Genomic DNA, 14,365 nt, shown 5'->3' on the forward strand with positions numbered 1-14,365 from the left:
CCTAAATCAACGAGTTCCACTTCTATTACGCACACGTCCAATATAACATCAATTAAACCACCAACCACATTCAAATTTGAAAATTGTGCATTCAATAATTATTCCTTTTAAAATTATTCATGTTTATTTTTTATGTCATCGTCGTTAATTAAAACTTTTCTAACACTTGTGTATATTAGTTAGGTTATGTTATAGCTTCTGCTATATGATATTATGGATAGTCACGTATCAGAGATTGTTTAATATTAAGATTTATTGAAAATCATCTGTCAAATGACGTTGATTACTGGGATTCGGATAATTGAAGTGGAATATTGCATTTTAATAAAAATGAAACTGAATCAACAAAGCCTTCTTGACTAGTAACATTGCCATCGTGTATAATAGATCGAGAACTTCTCGACGAGAAGGCATTGCTCACTACTGCCATCTAGCATGCATCTAGCGTAATATTTGTAGTGTTGAGATGGTACAATAATACATTTGAAGACAGTTGTATTTTCGTAAGTCAATTAATATTTTATTGTATTGGAGTACTTCGTTACTTCTAATCTTTATATACTTTCTTCTAATCGTGTAATAGTCAAATAAATCCCACTCGAGTTTTGATTTTCTCTAGATAAATCAAAACGTCTAGTGACATTACTGTTGACTATTACACTTCTACTACGTCATACAATTTTTTTACCAATAAAACGCTATGGAACAATATGTTTCAACCAATTATGACTGCTTATCCTACAATTTTTTTCACCTCCTTAGGATTTGTTTGTTTTTATCGCCTCCATAGCATTTGTTTCTTTGTTTGCCAGCAATATACTTTCAGTAACATTAATAATAATAATAATAATAATAATAATAATAATAATAATAATAATGGTTTATTTTAACTGGCAGAGTTAAGGCCATTCGGCCTTCTCTTCCACTCAACCAGTATGATAGAAAAGTACTACAATGCTTATACCTTTTTAATTGGTTAATATTTTATTACATTATCCTTAATTAAAACTATTATATCATTTATCTTGTTTATATTATGTAGGTTATGTTATAACTTCTGTATGAGATTGTGGATAGTCGCTTATCAGAGATGGTTTAATACATATATACAGGGTGTTTCTGGGCTAGTGTTACACACTTTCAGGGATGATGGGGAAGGGCACATGTATCAATTTAAGATCAGGAACCCTGGTCCGGAAATGACTGAGTCGAAAGTTATAAGCAAAAATAGTTGTGTGGAAATGAAATAATTTTATTCCTCCGTACACCTCATTTATGTCTATTTATCTGTACATCTTACACATACTGTATTCATCTGGCGTTCTTTACGTTGTCTACTTATGTACAGTATTCCATTCAGTGCGCTGTCTGAGGGGTGGGGACAGGAAACTACACTAAAGCAATGCAGATAGCGTAATGTGTACTGGACATAGTCGGTCCTGACATGCACGCCTGTAGACAGCAGTGTATGTGTACAAGTTGCAGTGCCCAGTCGATCAGTCCTAGTAAAATGGAGGAGTACACGAGAGCGGAATATGCAGACCTCATTTTCGAATACGGATGAGCCAATGGGAACAGTAGACAAGCTCACAGATTGTATCGGGACAAGTACCCACGTAGGAGACATCCGGCCCATATCATTTTCCACTACTGTTCCAAAGGTTAAGGATAGGAGGGCACGTGGTGCTGAATTACAATTCCATTTCCACACAACTATTTTTGCTCATAACTTTCGACTCAGTCATTTCCGGACCCGGGGCCCTTATCTCAAATTGATACATGTGCCCTTCGCCATCACCCCTGAAAGTTTGTAACACAAGCCCGGAAACACCCTGTATATATATTAATTGAAGTGGAATGCAACTGTTTTAATAAAAATGAAACTGAATCAAGAAATCCTTCTTGACTAGTAATCGCCCATAAACGTCAATGAAGATTGTGTAGGTGGCACAACTAGTAACAAGAGAACAGCTGATCATAACACACTACTGCCATATAGCGGAATATTAGGAATGATGATATGGTACAATAATACATTTTCAAAACAGTTTAGTATTCTAATAAGTTAATTAACATTTTATTATATTAGAGTACTTTATTTCTTTTCTAATCTTTATATAATTTCTTCTAATCGTGTAATAGTCAATTAAATCCCACTCGAGTTTTGATTTTCTCTAGATAAATCAAAACCTCTAGTGAGATTACTGTTGCTATATAAATAATATATTTTATTTAAAAAAATCGTCTGCGCAGGCATTTGCCAAGTACACAGAATAATATTATGCATACAAGAATAATAACTGATTACAGTAAGTAGATGCGGCAAATTTACGTGAACATAGAATATGAATTTTAGAAATAATCTGTGCCTGACGAAGAATGTATTTTCATAACAAGGAGATTTGTGGAATAGATCAGAATATTTTGTAGACGAACGTTAGAGAGACATATTTGTTCATTTCTGGGACCACAATATCAGGCATAATCACTTTTCGCCGATCATTTAATTCATTTCCCTTTTAGGTAAAAATCCATCTGTAAAAACAATAGGGCTTTTGTTCCAGAATGTACAAACAAAATTTGGGCATTTAGTCTCCATGGTAATCCCAACAGCAGAGACTCGTAATGTCAGGATCTACATTGGATGTAATCGTACATTGCGTCTTACCTCCTGCGTCACATCTTAATACGAAGATTTACAACTTTTCGCAATAAGTTGTTGCGTAGCTGTTAGGAAACATGGCGCTTATCGTGCTCAACAGATGTTGATGCAACAGGTCGGAGTACAAGCAAACTTTACATTTGCTGCACGAGACTTTCTAAATCTTGCATATCCCGGGTGTTGGATCGGGAGAGGAGGTCCGATTGAGTGGCCAGCCCACTCTCCTGATTTGATACCTCTTCATTGCTTCTTTTGGGTGCATATTAAAAACCTCGTCTATGAGATGTCTGTGTAAGACTCAGAAACACTTTTAGCCAGGATATTTAATAGCGTCTGATGTGAATCGGGAGGTGACTGGGATGTATGGAATACTGCGCCAATTTCTTCGCAATACAATCCTGCACTGAATGTTGTGATCACTAGTTGAAATCACTTTTGGTGTGATATAAAATTAATTAAATTGTGTAATATTTGCCTACTTATTTTTTATTGCTATTACTTCATTGACATTTTGTCCATCATATATTTCCCGACGTTCACAGTCTTATACTGGCTCTGGATTACTTTCTAGATCAAGAGTCTCTAGTACAAATTGTTATATTGCAACCATCCTGTAAAGTCCTTCAGTTTGAGCACAAGCTTTTGTATTACTCCAAAGAAGTATATAAAATCCTATTACATGTTCATTTCACGTCACGTCGCTGACGATCTGAGGACACAGCAAGTAGACACAGACTTTCGTGGGTGGGAGAAACTTAATTCTGAAACCATGTCCTTCCCTCATCTGTCATCCTCAACGCGGCTGTCCAATTTATTACATTTTGGGTTCATATTTAAACTTCATCACTGTCCAGACAGTTTACTTGAAAGAAATCGAAAAAGTGGAGAGCTTACAGTGGATAGGAGAAGTTGAGTCAATTCATGACTTCTCACACAAAGGAACAAAGAGGACCCTGGTTCAACTCCCGCCACATCTTTGAAATTTGTAGTAGAAAAAAATCGACAAGTGGATAACTTCATTGTTCTGCAAATTTTTGCGTAGAACTATGTATTGGTATGAGAAATAAGAGGAGGAGAATACAAGAGTAACAGAAAGAAAATAAAAATGCAAGAAGAACAAGGAGAATGCATGGAGAGCAAGAGGAATGGATGGAAAGCAAGGGGAATGCACATAGGGAGGAGGGGGGAATGTAAGGAGAAAAAGGGGAATGCATGAAGAAAAAGGGAACTGCAAGGAGAACAAGAAGAATGTAAGGAGATCAAAGAGTATGCAAGGAAAACAAGAGGAATATAAGGAGAATAAGAGGAATCCATGGAGAAAAAGAGGAATGCAAAGCGAACAGAAGAATTTAAGGAGATCAAGGAGTATGCAAGGAAAACAATAGGAATACAAGGAGAATAAGAGGAATACATGGAGAAAAAGGGGAATGCAAGGAGAATAAGAGGAATGTGAAGACAACAAGGGGCATGGGAGGAAAACTAGCGAATACAAGAAGAACAAGGAGAATAAGGTTAATGCAAAGAAAACAAGGGGAATTCAAGGAGAATAAGGGAATTGCATGGAGAGAAAAAAGGGAATGCGAGGAGAACAAAGGGAATGGGAGGAGAAAAACAGAATGCGAGAAGAACAAGAGTAATATAGAAAATAAAATAAAATGTGAACTAAAATTAAAATTACACCTACAATGAAATAATATAATATAATATAATATAATATAATATAATATAATATAATATAATATAATATAATATCAACATAGAGCAGAATAATACCGTATGTGAATCAGGCAGGAAAATTTATGAAAAAAATATATAGGCCTATTCCGAAATTATAGAATACAAATATAATATAGGCTGATTTAATTCATACACATAGCCTATAAATTTATTTAATCAAATCGAAGACATTAACACGTTTCTAATTTTCTTGTTGTATATTAGTGATTTACATGTTAGAAATTCTGGGTGTAATTTAGCTAAAGAATTATACAACCGAGGGCCAAAATTAATGCTATGCTTTAGACCAGCAGATGTGAAACATTTAGGTTCTACTAATGTTGAATTATTATTTAGTCTTGTGTCATGATTATGTGTCTGTAATATAAATTTATTACGATTTTTATGATAAAATTTATAGAGTATATTTATGAATTTGTTCAATATTAAATATATTAAATTCAGAATAAATTAATTTAGTTGGATAATCAAAACGTTTCTTCAAACAAATTTTAATTACTAGCTTTTTTTTAGTAAATTTAACGGACTGAGATTAATTCTTGTACTTCCACCCCAAACAATAATGCCATATTGAATAATACACGGAAAAATGGCCAAATAAACATTTCGTAGAACTCTAATGGGTCAGTAGCATCGAATTATTTGAAATTATTTTCCCAAGAAAAAGTCATTAAGTGGATAAGATGACTGTGGGGACAACATAAGGGAGTGATGAAAGACAAGTTTGAAAACAAATATTGTATAGGCCCACCAACTTCTTATTACCGATTGGAGATGAGGTCGCTGCTATCGCTACATACAGGTAACGTGCAACGAGCTCAATAGTTCGGTTTCCTGCCGTCGGTAATCGGAACTTGGGCGGCCTATACAGACTTGACACATTTTTATCCCTTTAAGGAGTACAAATAAACTAAATCTCTTTAGCAATTGCGGAAGAAAAAACAATTGAAAACCACCAAGAAACTCAGAGTGGGAGGCTATGGGTACAAGATTTGCTTAATTGCAGAGAACAGCCCATATAATATTTTGTATTTAAGGAATTAAATATGATACGAATATTATAATATTATAACGTTTTGCTTTCGTTCATTCACTTGTAAGGAATGTATTTGTGGTAGGAGATACTAAACCTACCACAACGCGGCGTTTTCAAGAAGTGCAGTGACTATTTGGTTGGCCCGTATGTATGTATGTATGTATGTATGTATGTATGTATGTATGTATGTATGTATGTATGTATGTATGTATGTATGTATGTATGTATGTATGTATGTATGTATGTATGCATGCATGCATGTATGTATGTATGTATTTATTCACACTGCAAATGGGTATATACCCGGTGACAGTGGTAACTAATTACACTCAATAATGATAATTAATATTAAACACAACTAATAAAAACAATAGTAATTAATAATAATAATGATAATAATAATAATAATAATAATAATAATAATAATAATAATAACAAGGAGCATCCTAAATTAAATGAAGCACGATCACTTAAAATAACATTTAAAGTAAATCTAATTTGTATCTTAACCCTAAGTTCATACCTGCACAAGTACCTTTCAGCACTACACTTATTTCGCTATCAACTCACTCACTGCACTGATTCTATCCTGATTTCACTAACACTTCAAAACCATTTCACTGTTCAAACACTTTACACAGCCACTATGAACTATAGAACTTCACTGACACAAACACACTTCACTTACACAATAGACTTCACTGACATTATACACTTCACACTTCACTGAGACAACACACTTCCTCACTGATACAGCACTTCAAATAATAACATATCAATTACACCCTTTAAATAGTGTGTATAATATACTACCGTCTATTAGTAAAATCCTTAAGCCTATTTTTCAATACATTTTCGGTAAAGCCTTTAGTAAGTGTGCAGGTAAAGCATTCCAGTCCCTGATAGTAGGATTGAGAATGCTGCACCGGTAAATTAAATATGAAATAATGCATTTAGTAAATTATTCACACGATCAATGTCAGACTGTCACAATTCCAGTACAATTCGAGCAGTTTAAAATGTAAACGAAATTGATTGCAGCATGATAACCTGTTTATCAAGGTATTTTTCCTCGCTATTTACACGTACTTCACAAACGTAATTTTTTTCTCGAGCGAACACTCTATTCAAGATGAGATTTATTTGCAATCCTCTTACATCTCTATTCAAAGTAGTTTTCAATTTGAATCGACCGTGCACAGTTCAATACTCCACGGACGCTTGTGTCAACTCCAAGCTGTGCAAGTTGCTTGTACTAAACATTTTTTTTTTTTTTGCGTGGGAGAAGCGATGTTCTCCAGTGGGAATTTTGAATAGTGTCAATATACGAAAGGGAGGTCAAAAAATAAGATTATTACCTCTAAAATTACTTATTCCATCTATTTAAGATAAAATACAATGAAGCCACACGAGATTTTAAGTTTTCATTGTATATAGGAGAAAAGAGTTGGGATTTATGATACGAAAGGTTCAGAACCATAGTGGGCCAAGCGCCATTTACTAAAACCGTAGAAAACAGGAGTTAAAACGAAGTTATCTGTAGTAATGTCACGAGAGGTCTGAGAATTATCTGGGAAATCTTAGACCTCGAGTGGCATTTATTAGGATTATTTCGTGAATAAAATAAAAATTTAAATAATATATCCCTAAAATTCGATCACAAAATGTTAATAATTGTTTATTAACGAATACTTAACCTACTCAGACATTGTGAAGTTGAAATGCTCGTAGATGAATATCGATTACTGCAATAAAGAAATTCGATGTTATTATTCAGTAATGCCAATTGCGAAATATAGGTTTAAGAATGTTAATTACATGTACTACACTTTTCTCTTATTATTATAACGTAAATACATTTTCATTATCTGCTGAAATCATAATTTATTTTAACAGTAACAATGGGGACAACTATATGCCAATGCGAGACATGTTGCTACACAGTGAAGCCATCTCTGTATACATAAGCCTAATTAAAACACGAATTTTATTACGCCAAATGGAAGGCAGTTTGATTAAAGACCTTACTATTACTATGCAAGGTCTTTGGGTTTGATATGCGATGATGTTACATAAATTTGAACATCTGACTTTCTATTAATTGTTTAATTTCATGATGAAAGAGAGATGGAACGGAGAAAAATTCTCTCCGGCGCCGGGATTTGAACCCGGGTTTTCAGCTCTACGTGCTGATGCTTTATCCACTAAGCCACGCCGGATACAATCCCGACGCCGTTTAGAATCGTCTCAGATTAAGCTCCATCTCTTGGGTTCCGGCGTGGCTTAGTGGATAAAGCATCAGCACGTAGAGCTGAAAACCCGGGTTCAAATCCCGGCGCCGGAGAGAATTTTTCTCCGTTCCATCTCTCTTTCATCATGTGATGACGCAGAATATCTGCATGGAAATATCATATGTACTTCGGTACATCAAAATATAAAAAAAAAAAAATATAAATGTTTAATTTCATTCACAAAATACAAATTTTATAGGCTACAATACGTTACCTGTGGGAGGAGGACCAATGTCAGCTGTGCCTAATTTCGACCGTTACACACAATCAGTGCTACATGAAAGCATTTTTATAGCTCGACAAACGCATTCTCGCTGTAGTGTGTAACGGAACTAAAGCTGCATCTATACAGTTCAGTATTCCAATCGCGTATGTGTGCAATCTGGGAAGAATATTGAAAGAATCAAGTTTAAAAGGTACGTTCAATTAAGATGCATGAAGATTTTGTGTCTACATGGTGCGCCATTTTGAACGTCGTCTTCACTGCGTAAATATATTAATTAATATTAAATATCAATCTTGCATTCATTGCCTTAAAGTTGAAAGAAAAGTTTAACCGTGTAGTTGCATCTTAATGTATTTATGATTATCAATTCACGGGGAGACAGTTGGCGACAAAGACTAAACAAAATAACGACCATGCGATAAATTGAAAGCGATAAATCTAGCTGCAAAAATTATCGCAAAGTCTTACTGTGATTGGTTGGAATTCAAAATTTCATTACACCTCATTGGTCGAAAATGGAGTGACGTCATATAAACGAAATAATCACCATAATTCAATGGAAACAAATAGCAAGTAACATAAAGTATACACATTCAAACTAAATGATATGTCAATCTTCATTAAACTATAGTATTCATTAACTTTAACCTTTTCTTTCTTCGTTTTTAATAAATGGCGCTTGGCCCACTATGGCTCTGAACCCTTCATATGTGTTTGGACTTAAGCTCCACACGGTTCGGTACTGCTAAGAAGTTCCATTATCAGGGTAGGTAATAAATAACGCCAGATCTAATGGATCTCCTTCTGTTTTGGGACGTTATGTCTGATTAATGCAAAAAACAGGAAAATACGCAATCTTTTAGGCCTTGTATTAACGGGGTCCACGCCATGTCTATGGATTAAGTGCTAGAGTTTTGGTATTCCATCCAGGTTGTCCGAATTCGGTCCCCGGCCAGGTCGTGATGGAATTTTGGTGGATGAAGCAAATTGCAGGGTTTTTCTCGGGGTACTTCCGTTTCCTTCTATCATTTCAGCAACACTCTCTACCTGTCCCTTATTTCATCTATCATCTGCAATAGTAAAAATAGGCTGGGGTGAAGTCTTGAGAGTAGTACGGAGGATGGAATCTGACAGGATGTTCACCTGTCAGCGTCGGCTGATCAGGATGAGCTTGGGGCTCCGAGCCCCTGAGTTTATGAGTCTACTCCCCCGTGAAATGTGACCTGGTTCTATGAGGAACTGAGGTAGGATAGTCCACCTGTTAGTGTCGGATTCACGAATGCTATCCAGGCCATCTTTCGAACTCAATCATCGCAGAAACAGGGTTACCTTAAGTAATGGCATTAATTTCAGGGGAATACTACGTGAGATATTTCAAACGAAAAAGTTGGATACAATTTTGCTCTTTTTTTTCCTTTCGAGACAAAAAATGTTTTATGTGAAACATTCCATAGCATGTTTAGGAAATCCTTTGATTTAATTCTCAATTTGCTTACAAGCAAATATTCTGATGGGGGCAGATAAAAAAGTTAATTTTTTTTTCTTCCAACATGTTAATGATGTCAAAAGAAGTGCTTATGCAAATTTTTATCACTCGACCGCAATTACGAGGGCCGTAAAAAATAAGTTCGCCAGGGGCCGCTAACAGAAACAAAACACAATTTCATTGGAAAAATTCATTGGAACAGAGAAAGCAGTTGTAGAGCTATTTTTCAACATATTCCCCACGAATTGAGACATTTTTCATATCATGAAATCGACAGAGAGATGCAGACGGCTGTCAAACGTTGGTTCCGATCCCAGGCACAAGGATACAAAAATTGATCCCATGGTAAGACAAATGTCTCAATTCCAGTGGGGTATGTGTTGACAAATAGCGCAGTGTCTGTTTCAATAACTCTTTCCATGTAATTGTGTTTTTTTTTGTAGACGGCCCCAGGGAAAATCACTTTCTGGACGGCCTTGTGATTACGGTCGAGTGGCCAAAATGTGTATAAGCACTTCTTTTGACATTATTGGAATGAAGCTATGTATGTATTTATTCACACTGCAATGGGTATATACCCGGTGGCAGTGGTAACTAATTACATTCAATAATTACAACAATAAACTCAGTAATTAAAAATACAATTAATGATAATACTAATAATTAATACTAACAATAATTTATAATAATACTAATAATAGTAATAATAATAATAATAATAATAACAATAATAATAATAACAGGGAACATCCTAAATTAAATGAAGCAAGATCACTTATAATAACATTTAAAGTATATCTAATTTGTACCTTAAACCTAAGTTCGAACTAAAACCCACGAGTATGATATGTTCATATCTGCAAAAGTACCTTTCAACACTACACTCATTTCGCTGTCAACTCACTCACTGCACTGGAACTACGACACATTTCACTGATTCTATCCTGATTTCACTTACACTTCAAAAACATTTCACTGTTCAAATACTTTGCACTCACACTATAAACTATAAAGCTTCACTGACAGGAACACGTTTCACTTACACAACACACTTCCTCACTGATAGAACATTTCAAATAACAAGATATTAATTATACCCTTTAAATACTGTGTATAATTATCGTCTATTAGTAAAGTCCTTAAGCCTATTTTTAAATACATTTTTTGTTGTTGGTAAAGCCTTTAGTAAGTCTGCAGGTAAAGCATTGCCAGTCCCTGATAGTACGATTGAGAAAAGAAAACTTTCCAGTGCCCGTCCTCTGTCTTCTTTCCCTCAATTTATATGAGTGATCGTTCCTTGAAGAGTAATTTGGCGGCTGCAACCTATTTTTTATTTCTCTCCAGGCAGGCTCACCTCTGTATGTTTTGAACAGTGCGCATAATCGAATTCGCGTTCTCCTGTCCGTGAGTGTGTCCCATTTTAATGGTGAAATTTTCGGACAACACTTAAGAGCCCGTTTTTTGAATCTTTTCCAGTGTCTTAATATGTTCTAATCTGTAAGGATCCCAACATGCAGCACCGTATTCCGTATTATTAGCATGGTGGAAGAAAAAAAATTAACTGTTTTATCTGTCCCCATCAGAATGTTTGCTTGCTAGTCAATTTAAAAGAGCAGTGTATTATGATAATAAATGATGGAAAGAATTTTAGTTTTGTCCTTTAAATGTGCAGAAATTTGAACCGAAGAAATGTAAAGTAATTTTACAATGTGTATTGTGTATTTGAATTCACACCCCATTCATATCCGTAGATTAGATTTACATTTTCTTCCTAAGAAACAGTGTTTATTTCAATTGACACTTAAATTTCGTTCATGGACTCTCATATTCACTTCAAAATAAATCCCAACCATTAGGATTGACACTCCATATTCCTTGCGAATGGACTTCAATGTTATTCGGTCTGGACGTTGAGACAGTTGAAGCGCTGTTCGTTGTCATGGTAATGTGAAATTTAATAACGCAACTGAGTAGCGCTACTACGGCCGATCTAATATTACACGCATCCAGGTAGGCGTTGCTATGTGATCCCTGGAAATGTTGTGAATGTGCTATATCGAAACTCAGGTAATGAAATAAAACTTGTCAGGCAATGGAAAACAAAATAATTATTTTCAATTATTTCCACAGGGAGGAGGGCGCCGCATAACCTCTCCAGCAGCCGCCACTGATGATTGCTTCATATCGTCTATACCGAGTAAGTTTTCTGTTCTATGTGACTACATTGACAATAATTTATTATTACAAAAATGGGTGTGAAGGCTCTATGCGCGGAGGAAGTGAAACTTTTAATCTGTAAATGTATAGTTTCTAATCTTTTTTAATTCTTCGTAAGTGAGAGACGTTAAATTAGGGTTAAATTTAATACATTTATACTGAGACTAGTACTTCTCAGAATTTAAACGTAAATGCTGGGTAACTTTCGGTGCTGGACCCCGGACTCATTTCACCGGCATTATCACCTTCATCTTATTCAGACGCTAAATAACCTAAGCTGTTGATAAAGCGTCGTAAAAATAACCTGACCTGATGAATTTAAACGTGAATCAACTGATTATGATAGCAGGGCTGATATATGAAAAATGATCCACACATGGATTTTAAAATTGAAAAATCCAGGAGAAAAACCAGATTAATCCAAAATGACACATTTTCTATTTTTGTGTCGTTTACTATAGTTTTGTATGGTTTAATTATGCAGAATAACAACCTGACTAGTCCAGAGAGTTTTGAGGAATGATAATCCAAGACAGTAAAATATATCATTCAGTCATTTGAAACCATAGCTCTGAAATCTAGAGTTCCTCGATGGTAATTGAATATAAGAGTTGAGACACAGAATCCAAACGTCACCTACCTTGTTGCATAATCCAATAAGCACTTACAATGCTATACTTCTAGTAAATACAAGTTTTCCTGAGTAATAAACGAGGTGTAATAATCATTTTTATGTATTATATAAACAATGTTACAAACTATTTATTACCTGGAAAACGTTCCTGGATAGTGACACTATTTTTCAACATAATCGCTATATAAATCAAGCATTTGTCATAGCGTGGGACTAGCTTGTGTATTCTTCCTCATAAAAGGATGCCTCCTGTGTACTCAGCCAGGTTTTCACTCCGTCCATGAGCTCCTCGTTGTGATTGAAGCGCTGAGTGGCTAACCAGTTCTTCATCTTGGGAAAGAGGTAGTAGTCGCTCGGCGCCAAGTCTGGATTGTAGGGGGGATGTTCGAAAGTTTCCCATACGTACTTGTCCAATAAAGCCTTTGTGATAGCAGAAGTATGGAGCCTCGCATTGTCATGGAAAAGAATGATACCCTTGAGAGCAATCCACGGCGAATGTTTTCGATCGTTTTCCGAAGCTATTTTAACGCTTCACAATAAACATCTGATGTTATTGTGGTCCCAGACACCATAAACTCTGTCAACAATACTCCTTTTTTATCCCGAAAAAAAACTGTAGCCATCATCTTTCGGTTCGAGAATGATTGTTTGAATTTTTTTTGGCTTGTTTAGGGATTGGGTGTGCATCCATTGCTTTGACTGTTCTTGGGTCTCAGCATTGACGAACTGTACCCATGTCTCATCTCCTGTCACGAGTCTGTCCAGAAATTGATCACCATCATGTGGTAACGCCGAGGTCATTCTCTGAGCTTTATGCTGGTCAGTGAGATTTTGCGGCACCTATCGTGCACAAAATTTGTGGAAACCTATCCTTGCCGTAACAATTTCATAGAGACTAGTCCTTGACATTTCTGGGAAATTTTCAGGGAGTTCAGAAATTGTGAAACGACGTCTTTCAAGCACAGTTTGTTGAATTTGTTGAACGAGTTCATGAGTCACAATTGAATGTCGTTTTTGACCTCCCTCATCGTGCGCATCTTCACGCCCAATCTTAAATTTTTTGCACTAGTCCAGTACAGCACTATCACTTATAATGTTGCCATAAACGCGACACAATCGACGGTGAATCTCAGCAGCGTTAACTCCTCCTGCGTGAAGAAATCGAATAACCGAACGGACCTCACAACTCGCGGGACGAGGAATAATCGCATCCATTATCAACAGCTGTTTCTCACAGACTACTGAACGAAAATGAGTGCGCGATGCAAGGGAGCATTATTACGTCTTTACTCGTGGCTACTGCGCAAGCGTCATCTTCCTGCAATGATCTACCAATCCAAAATCGACAATCTGAACTTGATTTCTGAATAGCCCTCGTATTAATAAATTATATCATAAAACGATATAATTTATTATAAAATTATGTATCAAATTTGTTTAATATCTGATTACAAAATATAGGTCTATCCAGGATGTCTGACTCAAGCCGTTCATAAATTGTTTTAGGCATTAAGCATAACAGACTAGGGGTGAATGTTGCCGCTTTACCGTATCCGGGCTCTCGGTATACTGGTGACCTCAACCAGAAAAAAAAAACAACTCGTAAAGGGTTACTTTGCAGACCCATGTTTACTGGAACGTTTTGCTTATTTTCGTATTTACTTCTCATCCCTGAATTATTGACCATCACTTCTGAAACGAAAAGGAAGGAAGAAAATAGGAAAGATTGGAGAAAGCTGGGTTTGCAGTGAAAGGCCTATTCTTGGGCAGAACACTAAATGGAATGACTTTTGAAACATTCTGTATAGACGTTACAAGCAATCATAGGGATTTTTTTAAAATCCGCTATGTCTGTTTTAGTATAGTACATTATGCAACGAGCCTATAATGATAGTAATTAAGATGCAAGTATATTTGTTTATGAAACGAGCGCAAGCGAGTGAGTCTTAATTATCATTATAGGCAAGTTTCATACGACTTTTTATGCTCGACCATTTTTTTTCTAACTTTAAATTATTCAGGAGTATACATTTTATTTGTATCTGACAGAAGATCGGAAGTGACCTTGTTCATAGC

The 14,365-nt window shown here is 35.6% G+C and overlaps 1 protein-coding gene across 1 annotated transcript in view; it reads left to right on the forward strand.

Moving 5' to 3' along the window:
* The window catches only part of Fife (regulating synaptic membrane exocytosis protein fife), a 1,049,884-nt gene that overhangs the window by 154,786 nt on the left and 880,733 nt on the right, over window positions 1-14,365 (forward strand). The window contains exon 2 of the mRNA XM_069845197.1: window positions 11,569-11,635. The gene's annotated coding sequence lies outside the window, so the exon portion shown is untranslated. The remainder of the gene's footprint in view (window positions 1-11,568; window positions 11,636-14,365) is intronic.

This window comes from Periplaneta americana, chromosome 14 (assembly GCF_040183065.1).
Source record: "Periplaneta americana isolate PAMFEO1 chromosome 14, P.americana_PAMFEO1_priV1, whole genome shotgun sequence".
NCBI classification, from domain to species: Eukaryota; Metazoa; Arthropoda; class Insecta; order Blattodea; family Blattidae; genus Periplaneta; species Periplaneta americana.